Below are 12367 nucleotides of genomic sequence, written 5' to 3' on the forward strand. Positions count from 1 at the left end.
TCATGAAACCTTTAAAATCCGCGCAAGGCCAGAGAACAACATGAGTCATTATTAGTTGGCTAAAATCCTAGGAGGCCTCCTGTGGGTTCAGGAGCTCCGGAATCACCTCAGGAGCCTGTCATTCCCGGGTGGGTGTGGGCTTATGATGCTTTATTTTTATCACCTCAACTGGGACACAGCCAGCTACGGCAGTGCCAACTCCGTGGAGGCCTCAGGATCAGTAGAGGGCTCCCTTTCTTCCTGAGTCCCCAAACCTGGGTGGTTGAAGAGATTTTTTTTTTTTAAGATTTTATTTATTTATTCATGATAGACATAGAGAGAGAGAAGCAGAGACACAGGCAGAGGGAGAAGCAGGCTCCATGCACCGGGAGCCTGATGTGGGATTCGATCCCGGGTCTCCAGGATCGCGCCCTGGGCCAAAGGCAGGCGCCAAACCACTGCGCCACCCAGGGATCCCGGTTGAAGAGATTTTAAAAGCGAGGATGCAGAAGCCACCATTGCCTCAGAATGGGGCCTTCTGGAACTTTTGGCCTGAAGAAAAGAAACCTGAGGAGTGAGATCACAGTGGTCCAGAGTTAAACGATTATATTTTACTCAGGAGAACTACACGGGGGGGGGGGGGGGACGGGTGAGCAGCAAGGGGACGCAGCTTCGGGTTCACCAGACAGGCTGCGTGGCCAAGTGTCAGAGCTGCCCACGCCCCCTCAGCTGCGCTTTCCTCCCGTGTCAAACGGGGGTGATGATACTCATCGGAAAAGGTGGTTGTGATGACCAAATAGCTCAGGTCGGCTTCCCAGATTTGAGCCATCCACATCTCACAGCAAAGGGATCTGTGAGGAAGGTGTGATGAAGGCTCAAGGCCCCAGCTGTGGGGTGGGGGGCCCAAGGCCAGCCATTGTGGGGAGCTGTCATCATGCCAGGCCTGAAGGGGGCAAGACAAGAGAGCATGGGCAGAGCTGGGGCCCTTTAGAGAAGGCAGCGAGACCGTGGCCTGGTGAACCTGCAGCAAGTCTGCAGAAGACTGAGCAAGTACCCCAGCCTCACCCTCCTCCCGCCCCCCATCGCCTGCTGGTGCTCCCCATTGGCTGTGCCCATCCAGAAGCAAGGGAGCCCACGATGTGCCCCTGAGAAGGCCAGCCTCTTGGGGGGGGGGCAGCAGAGAGGGTGGCTGAGTGGGGACAGGCAAAGGGGACCGCCTCTGTGAGCCTTGGCCCAGCCCCCCTCCCCTGCATCAGCTACCCCCTGCCCCTGCTTTCATGAGCTGAAATACATTCACTTTATATCCTAAGCAGGGATATCATGAAATCATGAGTTGGAAGGGCTAATTTTTTTTAAAAAACCATCCAAGACCTAATGGCCACTTTATTTTTTTAAAAGATTTTATATATGAGAGACACACAGAGAGGAGCAGAGACACAGGCAGAGGGAGAAGCAGGCTCCATGCAGGGAGCCTGACGTGGGACTCGATTCCGGGTCTCCAGGATCACACCCTGGGCTGAAGGCAGGCGCTAAACCGCTGAGCCACCCAGGGACCCCAGAGCTAATTTTTTTTTTTTTGCTCCAGAATATGCATTTGGGGTAGTTTGGGCTCAGTTCAGCACTTAGAAAAAGTAAATACTCCATAAAGCCATTGGCTCTGTTGCTGGGAGTCAGAGATGAACATGCAGTGGAGCGCCTTGTCCCGATTGCAACTAACTTTTATTAATTTTTTTAGAGATTTTATTTATTTATTTGAAAGAGAGAGAGAAAGAGAGAGAGAATGAGCTGGGCGAGGGAGAAGCAGGCTCCCTGCTGAGTAGGGAGCCAGATGTGGGGCTCCATCCCAGGACCCCGGAATCATGACCTGAGCTGAAGGAAGACCCCCAACTGACTGAGCCACCCAGGCGGCCGGCAGCTAACCTTTAAAAACATGTTACTATTCAAAATGCGATCTTTTCCCACTAGGTTTTCTAACCAGATTGCTAATTTCTAGAAAAGATGATATAAATGTGTTTGGTGTATTTGTTTTCTAACTGGCCCACCTTAATGAATTTGATTATTTGGCCCATTGGTTTTTCATTAGATTCTTTTGGTTTCTCCACGCAAACAAGTAAATCATCCGGGAGTGTTGATAAGTTTTTCCACTTATTGCTATTTAACATCTCATCACAGTGACTTGAACCTATAGGGAGGGCAGCGTTGATCAAGAATGGAAAAATGACAACAACAACAACAACAATAACAATAACAATAACAATAACAAAGAATGGAACAACAGTGGTGAGATCAGGAATTCTTCATTTCTTTCTTGCTTTAACGGAAATGCTGCAAGCTTTTTTGTTGTTTGTCTGTTTGGTAACATTAACCTGGCATGGGCTAGTGCTAATGAGAGATAGTCTTTGTTTTGTTAAGGAAGTGCCCTTAGAGTCTTAGTTAACTCAGAATTCTTATCAAGAAGGGGCATTATGTGTTATCAGATGCTTCCTAGACATCTATTGAGACTTTAAAATCCTGGAATAAATCCTGCTGGATGGTGATGCATAATTCTTTAACTATATTGCTTTTCTTTCTTTCCTTCTTTTTTTTTCTGAGGAGTTGCATCTTGGTTGGACGAGAGCTGGGTGTGTGCCTTAAAGTCATTTTTGGGATGTCAAGGGACTAAAACGAGTGTATTAAGTTAAAATGCAGGTTGTTGGGGATCCCTGGGTGGCTCTGCGGTTTGGCGCCTGCCTTCGGCCCAGGGCGTGATCCTGGAGACCCTGGATCTAGTCCCATGTCGGGCTCCCTGCATGGAGCCTGCTTCTCCCTCTGCCTGTGTCTCTGCCTCTCTCTTTCTGTGCCTTTCATGAATAAATAAATTTAAAAATCTTTAAAAAAATAAAATAAAAGGCAGGTTGTGTATTCTGATGAAGAATAAACGTGTGAGAGTGAAAATGTCTGTTGTGCAGGCAATGATGTTTAAAACAATGTTGTATGAGACGTAACTGTAGCTGCAGGCTTTCAGCAGGCCACTGAGCCTCTCTTTTACCTCCAGCTGAGGAATATGAGACTGAAAGTGGGAAGATTTTGGATAAACAAAGTTGCATGCTCAGGATAGAATTCCAAGCTGAGATAAATTTGGGTCTTACAGATCTGCCTACTTTTTTGAAACTAGACCCAGCATCAGACTTTCCTCTTTTTTTTTTTTTTTAAGATTTTATTTATTTATTCATGAAAGACAGAGAGAGACAGAGACACAGGCAGAGGGAGAGGCAGGCTCCCTGCGGGGAACCCGATGTGGGACTCGATCCCAGGACCCCGGGATCACAACCTGAGCCAAAGGCAGCCATTCAACCACTGAGCCACCCCGGTGCCCTGGACTTCCCTCTTTTGTCTCGACTTAGCGTAGGTAAATTTATCCAAGTGTGAGCAAGGACACCTCATGAAGCAAGTGACAAGGCGAAATGTAATGTCAGAAAGTCGCAGGTATGTTGTAAAAGTTGCGTGTGGGGGTGGGCAGCACACGCACGGGTGGGGTGTACCTCCGGCTCGGAACCTGCATAAATCCAGGCCACCCTGTTGCCTGCCTCAGCTCGGTGCTGCATTCAGAAGAAACACCAATCCAACAATCCAGAATAATTAAAAAAAAAAAAACTATTCAGATTTTTCCTGTAGAATCAACCAAATGGAAAGAAGCAATCCCTTTCCTAACACACAACCAGGTTCCCCTCTGCGCATCCTTTCCCCCAAACCCCAAGTCATCACAACCCGGCAGCTGCCTCTCTTCCTCCCGCTGGCTCTCGAACAGTCCCTAGGCTTTCTCTCTGACTCAGCCTGACCTGGCCCTTGCCATCCTTTACCTTCCAGATCGCTTCTCTTCTTTGCCCTTCGGCCTGTAAAGCAGTCAAGCTCTTTTGGGGCTTGGCGCCCCCCCCATCCCCCCAACCTCCCCCCACTGCGGTGGCCCAGATCTGCACGTCTGGGCCCCAGAATGATCGGGCAAAGGTAAAGAGACCTTAGCAGGTGGCGTTTTTGTTTTGGTTTTGGTTTGTTTTTCTGTAACACCGGCCGCAAGAAAATTGCCAGGCAATCTGCAAACCTCTGCTTACCCAAGACTTTCATGTCCCTCCTCCAGCAAACATCACCCCACATTCTAATCTGCCACAGCCTAATCCTCCCGCCGAAATGCAGAACAACTCATCAACAGCAAAGAGGTCAAAAGCGGGGAGATCAGGAGAGAGCTGGGTCGTCCCGGGCCTGGAAAAGGAGCTATGCGGGGGATGGCAAAATTATGGTCACACCAAGTGCTGTCTCTTCGACTTGGCCTGCGTCCCCTGAAGCTGGAGTCTCCCCAAAAGTATTATTAAGGCCTCAAGAAAGAGGTAGAGGAGGAACGAGGAGGCGTGACGCTGGCTTTCCGCGTCTGGAAACTGGAGGCTTTGCAAGGGCCCAGGTGCATCTGGCGCGGCGGAGGGCCAGGCCCCTGCCCTGGGCCACGCTCTGGGGCTCTGCAGCCCACGCGCCCCCTCCGGCAGAGTGAGGAGCCTATTTTTAAAGACCAGGCAAACTCTGAATGTGTAATGACTTCTCCTCTTCTCCACCCGATGCCAATCAGTGACTCATCAACCATTTTCTAAATGACTATGTTTTCATTCCCCAGTCTCCTTCCCACTGCGATATTAGAGAAGATTAGATGCAGCCCCTCGCTGCCTCCCTCTGCTTCTCTGCGCCTTGTTTTAGAGACGGCGATGCCCCCAAAATAGAAGCGTTTCGTTGAAGGCTGATCATTTGGTGACACGTGGAAACGCGCGGGCGCGGTGGTCGGGGAGGGTCTGGAGGACTTCGGGGAGGACGTTGGCTGAAAAGAGAAGGAAATAGAACCTTGGGCTAGGAGAAATGGGGTATCTCACCGGGGCGCCCTTCCCTGCACCCAACCTCACCGGGGCTTTCTGGGCCAAAGCTTATTTAGGAACCCCGGCCACCCTTCGCAGTCACTTGCCACTGCGTGCTGTTCTCTGCCAAATGCCTGGTTTCCTTCTGGGCCCTGCTGCTCTCCCCTGTTCCTACCTCTGGCACCTGCTCCTGTCCCCCCACGACACGTTTCTTCGAGCCCTGTGCTCCCCTTAGCAGCCGCAGGGAGAGCGATCCCTTTGCGGGAATTTTCTCTTCCTGCTCCTACTCCTACTCCTGGACGCGACTGTTTCCAAACGGAGCCTTGTCTTTTGCTCCAAGAGCAAAGAGAGAGTTTGGTTGGTGAAGAGAAACCCATCTGTCTTTTCTGGGGTAATGATGCTCAGCCTATCCCGCTGCCGATGGGGATGTGGTCTTGTGTTCTGGAAAACAAACACGAAAACGCCGGTACTGATCCTTAGATGCTCCTCCTCTATCGTGCCAGGTACCTCTATTTGCCCTATTCTGCCTTCTCCACCCTGCTCCGTGGCCTGGGTGCTTGATCTATGTGGATTATGTCAACAGGGTCCCCTTACCTCCAGGCTTCCCACTGGGTCCAAACCGTGCACAGCTCTGGGAGTAGATCCGAGGATTGGAGGACAGCAAGTTCCAGGTATTTGCTGTGCTGCTCCCTCTTTGGGATGACTCTGTCTCTTGACCCAAGGTCATTGCTTCCTTCGAGGAAGCCTACAGGACTCTCTTTTTCTGATAACCTCTTTCCCATCATCCCCGAAGGCAGGCCCAGGGGTGGTAGCAGCTCTACTGCTGCTTGCCCTGAGTGCCGGCATTTTCCCACAAGCTGCCATTGGGCAAGGAGTGCCTCTGTAAAAGAACCCTCTTGAAGTCATCCTCCTTTGAATGTGCCATCTGTTTCCTGATGGGGCCCGGACTGGCCCTGTCTTTCTCTCTCCTCCACTTCCACCCCACCCCTTGAGCCTACTCTGCTCTATGTTTCTCTCACCTCCTGCAGCATCTTTTGGCCTCCTCACACCTCTAGCATGACTCATCTTGCCACTTCGGGAACAACTGGTGACCCTTCAGGAAACAGCAGCAAAGGGGTTATGGTGAAAGGGATGAATTTTTTGAAGCAAGAAGTACAGCCCCAATACTCATGAGCTAAGTGTGATCCACATGAGCGTCAGTTGGCCAACGTATGCTTGCTGGGAAGAAAGGCTAAGGATGGATTCGGAGCTGGATTACTGACGATGCCCTCAAACCCCTCTGAGTTACAGTCTACTTGCTCGCAGCCTGTGGGGCTTCTGTGAACCATTCTCAGATCATTTGAGGCCACAGGATATCTATAGCAACTGAATCTCAATAATCATAATCATCATAATCATGGTAATGGCTGCCAATTACTGAGTGCCAACTCTGAACCAGGCACTGCGCCTGGTGTTTTGCTTCTGTAAATCAAATGGAAGTTTCCATCTTGCTCTTAAGGGTTGCATCCCCACAGTATTTGGGAAAGGGGCCGATTGGACCCTGGTCCATCCTCAAGCTGTCCACCTGTCACTCCACTTCTCCGAGTCGTGCGTTACTCCCGACTCCACCAGGGGGCGCCACAAACTTCCCTGTGGGTGGAGGTCCGGAACTCTGGAGGGGACCTTCCCCTCCTAAGCGGGGGTTCCCTCTGGAAAGCCCAGAAAGCCCTCGGAGAGCTCTTGAGCGTAATGGAGAGTCCCCGCTCTCACTTTCCTAACACAGCCAGCGTGATGCTCCTTTGAGGAGCATCAAAGGGGGAACACCACATGTGAAGAAAAGAAGGTGACAGGACCCCTAAGGACTTTAGGCGCTCCCAGGGGTGCTCTCTGAGGTGCACTCCAGTTCCTGTCCTCGCCCCTGCCCTCGAGTCTTCTCCTCTCTGTGCAGTCTCCACCTTTTTCTACCTCTGCGTCTCCCTTTAGAAATGTTCACCCACTGGAGCTGTTCTCACCCCAGGATACGTCCCTTTCCTCCCAGAGGACCTCTCTTCCCGAGTGTCTGAGTCAACAAGGACCTCTGCAGCCTCCCATTGGGTGCTGTTCTGTCCACTGTCTCTCAAGATCAAGCCGCTGGCCTTGTTGGATTGTCCAACAGTAGCTGTGGATCTCTCTCCCGCTTTCTCCCCTGCACACATGTGTGCACGCACGCACACACAGGGATCTCCCAAGGACAGATATGAATTCTCAGAGCCAACATAGTCTACACCCCGAAAGGGGGAAGAGAACTATTTCCCTGAGTGCCTCCATGGTATGCAAGGTCCCTCTTGCACCGTGGACTTGGTACCTCACATTGTTTACCATCACAATTGGCTCTTCTGTTCATTTTTCCCTTTTAAAAGTGGTTCAGCTTTGGGCCTCTGGGAACAGGCTCTTTAGTGGCTTCCCCTTTAGTTACACAAAGACCCAGTTCAGGTGTTGAAATAACCACCTGCGAGAGCCATTCCATTTCTTCCCATTCGCTCTTCCTCTGCCCTGGTCTCTGTCTGGGGCTTGGTTCAGGCTCCTACTGCCTCAAGCTCCTATAGCTTCCCTCTAGACCCTCATAACCCCAGGGGGTGGCTGAGGTTCTTTTCACACATTCTTTGCCCCAGTGAATGACTCATCAATCCTGTGAGGCAGAAATTGGCCTGTCTTCTTCCTCTCTCTCTCTCTCTCTCTCTCTCTCCCCCCCCCCCCCATCCCATCCACCGCCAAGTCTTTGAGATGTTATCTCCTTGACTATTTTCTGGAATCCATGGACCTCTCTCCACCCCCCTTCTCCACTGTGTCCACTGCTTCCTCCACATTGGTTGCCTGTCCCCTCATCATCCGTCTCATCAACTGTCCCATCCTTTATATGACATTGCTCTTCGCCTTTTTAAAAGATATTTTTTTCTTTAAGTAGGCTCCACACCCAACATGGGGCTTGAACTCATGACCTCAAGATCGAGAGTCATATGACCTCAAGATCAAAGTCATATGCTCTACCCACTGAGCCAGCCAGGTGCCCCTGCTCTTCACTTTTCACTACTTGTGTGTGGGTGCTTCCCTCAACGGAACTGTCAGCTGCATGAGGACAGAGGGTTCTCCATCTGCTTTACTGCCACACATCTTGTGCCTAGCACGGGGCCTGGCAGGTAGTAAGCGCTCAATACTTATTTGCTGAATGAATGAGCAAATTGTTGAGTCCAGTTTACTTATCTTTGAGGCTAGGAGAGATTAGGCTCTGAGCGCGGTCTTGCATGCAGCAAACTGTCAGGGAATACCTATCGGATAAATGAGTATTTCTTTTGCTCAGGCCACATAGCTAATTAGTGGCTGCATTTAAATCAAGTCTCCTTATTCTGGTTGGTTCTTAAACTTGACTGTGACTGTGTGTTAGGCACCTCTGAGAAATTTTAAAAATCCTCATGCCCTGGCTGCCCCATAAACCAATTAAACCAGAATTTTTTGGTGGGGTTGGCAGTGGGGACCAGAGTATAAATAATTTTTTGAGGGGGAGGAGAGAGAGAGAGAGAGAGAGAGAGAGAGAGATGGGGGAGAGGCAGCAGGAGAGGGAAAGAGAGAATCCCAAGCAGACTCCACACCTCAGCATGGAGCCTGATGCAAGGCTCTATCCCACGACCCTGAGATCATGACCTGAGCCAAAATCAAGGGTTGGATGCTTAGCTGACTAAGCCACCCAGGAGCCCCCAGAGTATCAATATTTTTATTTTTTATTTTTATTTTTTTAAAGATTTTATTTATTTATTCATGAGAGACACAGAGAGAGAGAAAGAGAGAGAGAGAGAGAGAGAGAGAGAGAGGCAGAGACACAGGCAGAGGGAGAAGCAGGCTCCACGCAGGGAGCCCCACGTGGGACTCGATCCCGGGTCTCCAGGATCACACCCTGGGCTGCAGGCGGCGCTAAACCGCTGAGCCACCCGGGCTGCCCCTTATTTTTAAAAACTTTCTAGATGATTCCAGCGTACAGCTAAGATTGAGAACCATTTTATTTTTTTATTATTTTTAAAAGATTGTATTTATTCATGAGAGACACAGAGAGAGAGAGAGGCAGAGACACAGGCAGAGGGAGAAGCAGGCTCCATGTGGGGAGCCCGATGCGGGCCTCAACCCCGGGGCCCCAGGACCAAACCCTGAGCCAAAGGCAGACGCTCAACTGCTGAGCCACCCAGGTGTCCTGAGAACCATTTTATTTTTATTTTTTTTTAAATTTTTATTTATTTATGATAGTCACACACACAGAGAGAGAGAGGCAGAGACACAGGCGGAGGAAGAAGCAGGCTCCATGCACCGGGAGCCCGACGTGGGACTCGATCCCGGGTCTCCAGGATCGCGCCCTGGGCCAAAGGCAGGCGCCAAACCGCTGCGCCACCCAGGGATCCCCCTGAGAACCATTTTAAATCATGAGGTAGGACCCAGGTAATCCCATACCTCTCATACTGCATCTAACAGAAAAGCTTTGAGAAAAATCAGAAGCTTAGTAGCAAACTGAACGTTCAATTCCCATGTCCAGAAACAGTGGCAGCTTGTGGGGGAAGGGGGCACATTGTTGTGTTGGGCTAGGACTGAGCCATGGGGAGAACCAGCATGTGTTCACCTCCAGAAATGCAGAGAAATGGTTTTGTGAGGTGGGTGGAGGCATTGGAAGAAAATAAGTAATGCAAATGTATTTGAAACTGGTTACTGGGAAGCTCTGCCTTAAGAATCTTCTTAGACTATAGAAGAGTAACTCCAGGGACTTGGGGAGAAGTCTTTGTGCCATTTAAAATGGACAAACCTCCGGCTGTGTTTGCCAAGGAAACCATTTTAGACAGTGATGGAGAAAAGGCCATCAGAGTAATTTTCCCCTAGAAAAGCACTGTGCTGGATACAGCTGTGCTTGGTGGTTCATTTCATCCCAGAATTGCTAAGCCCTTTGGTTGAGGCTTGTTTTCAAAACTGCCACATGTGAAGCTGGGAATTATGACTTAAAAGAGAAGTGGGAAAATACCTAGAGAATGCTTTCAGTCACTGAAATCACTGGGAGAGAGTGCTTTGCCCAGGGATCCCAACTCTGGGCCCCAGGGTCCCCCCTTTGGTGCCACCCTAACCACAGTGGGCCAACCTTGTCCACGTCAAACTCCTTACAGTGACCACTTCTCAAATTCGTTACAGGATTTCTTACAATATGAGGAAATAGCAAAGCAAACCACAATTCAATAGCACAGAACAGGATTTGCTTTTTTCTATTTGTAACATACATAATAAATAGATGCCGGCATTGATATATAAAGAGCTCTTATAAAGTAGGTAGGTGTTATAACTCAATATAATGTTAATTAAAATACTATCTTCACATGGTTAATACTTCTATTTACAATGAAGTGCTCCAGGGGATTTTGCAGAGCTATGAAGATGCATGCACGGGCAGACCTGTCAATTAGTTCTAGGTTTTAGCCACTCAGTTTGGCATATGTGGGAGACCAAGAGTAAGGAAGAAGAACGGTCATGCAGATTTCAGGGATTTAATAAGATGAGAACCTCTGTTTTTGGTGGGAAAAACCAAAGCGATTGTTGTAAAGCTGTTGTGAAGTTGTTGGTCCAAACAGAGACTCGATTTGGGTATCTTTTCTTATCTTCCAGACCATACAGTTCTCTTTTGTTATTTCCAATGTACACACTGCTTTGTACTTGTGGTGTAGACATAGACTACAATGTGCATTTCATGTGTTTTAAAATCGAAAACAATAAAGCAGTAAGCGAGAGCTTGGCTTGGTCTAATATCCAACATCAGTGTTCGGAAACACGGAAGCTTAGAGTTGAAAGGGTCATTTAGTTCAGTTCCTTCCCTCTAGGTATTTGAACATTTAACACCAAGATGTTGAGTTTGGAGACATTCTACTTTTTTTTTAAGGATTTTATTTATTTATTCATGAGAGACACAGAGAGAGAGAGAGAGAGAGAGAGAGAGAGGCAGAGACACAGGCAGAGGGAGAAGCAGGCTCTCCGTGGGGAGCCCCATGCAGGACTCGATCCCAGGACCCTAGGATCATGCCCTGAGCCAAAGGCAGACGCTCAACCACTGAGCCACCCAGGTGTCCTGAGTTTGGGGTCATTCTAAAAGATTTCTAGGACTAGAGGATCTATCAACTCAGTTCAGGGTTTCTATAGTCCTGAGGCTTATATTATCTGGCTCCTTTCACATCCTAGCATACTTTTTTCCTTGATTGAGCTCAATACTTCTTGTTTAGAAACACTAAAGTATAACAAGACACTCTCTAGGACCCAGGAAGTCTCCGTGGGCTGCAGGATACCAGTGAGGGGGTGGCCTCAGTGGGGGGGACAATGAGAGTAGAGCAGAGGGGGGCAGTGTCCTGCTTCTCAATATGTAAGGACGATTACACAACTACCTACCAATATAGCGTGAGACAGACGAAGATCCCCTGCACGCAGAGCTCCCAGTCCAGCCAGTGACATGAAAATCATAGTCATTCACATCGTATGTGACCCCAGAGATCAATCATCTCAGCATTTCTATTTTATGGAGACCATGAACCCCTTTGAAAGTGAAGTGCCATCTTTTCAGTCCCTTAACATGTTAAAAAAAACCCCATTTGATCATTTTTGTATTATGAATGATAAAAAAGAACCCAATTTTAAGCAAATATTGTTTAATTTTGGATTAACAATTGAAGTTCTACTAAGACACTAAGACATTCATTTTAATTCCATTTTACTACTACTCACAATCTGTAAAGACAAATTTTGCTATTTGTCTATTTAGCAAGGGATGCACTTTATTGGCCTTAAATTGCTTATGTAAGAAACACTAGAATATGTCAACAGATTTATTTTATTTTATTTTATTTTATTTTTTTAACAGATTGATTTTAAATTCACATACTGGATGTGGTCACAGATTGAAAGTATATTAAAGGTCAGGGGCCATTTAAATCTATTTATTTATTTGTTTATTATTTTTTAACTATTTTATTTATTCACGAGAGACACAGAGAGAGAGGCAGAGACACAGGCAGAGGGAGAAGCAGGCTCCATGCAGGGAACCTGATGCGGGACCGATCCTGGATTCCGGGATCATGCCCTGAGCCAGAGGCAGATGCTCAGCCACTGAGCCACTCAGGCATCCCAGGGGTCATTTAAATTTTATGTTGAGGGATCAAAGGAGACAAAAATGAGTTTCATGAGATGACGTTAATAATTCTCTGATTTTGTGCTTTTCACATATGACATATCTTGGGGTTTTAAAAAACAACGTGTGGTGGTATTTACAGGTGGGGCCTTTGGGAAGTGATCAGGGTTGGATGAGCTCATGAGAGTGGGGCCCCATGATGGGATTAGTGCCTTTCCACGCAGAGGAAGAGTCATCCTCTCTCCACACCATGGGAGAAGGCAGCCTGCAAACCAGAGCCCAACTATGCTGGTGCCCAGACCTCAGACTTCGAGCCCCCAGAGCTATGAGAGAGCAGCGTCTGTTGTTGAAATCACCCTGTCTATGG

General features: G+C 48.5%; 1 non-coding gene across 1 annotated transcript; it reads right to left on the reverse strand.

Moving 5' to 3' along the window:
• Positions 1 to 7779: 7779 nt before the first annotated feature.
• TRNAQ-UUG (transfer RNA glutamine (anticodon UUG)) lies at positions 7780 to 7874 on the reverse strand. The gene is made up of 2 exons: positions 7838 to 7874; positions 7780 to 7815 (listed from the first exon to the last, which is right to left on the reverse strand). It is a non-coding gene; the product is annotated as a tRNA-Gln (tRNA).
• Between the last annotated feature and the right edge of the window lie 4493 nt (positions 7875 to 12367).

Source organism: Vulpes vulpes, chromosome X (assembly GCF_048418805.1).
Source record: "Vulpes vulpes isolate BD-2025 chromosome X, VulVul3, whole genome shotgun sequence".
NCBI lineage: Eukaryota > Metazoa > Chordata > Mammalia > Carnivora > Canidae > Vulpes > Vulpes vulpes.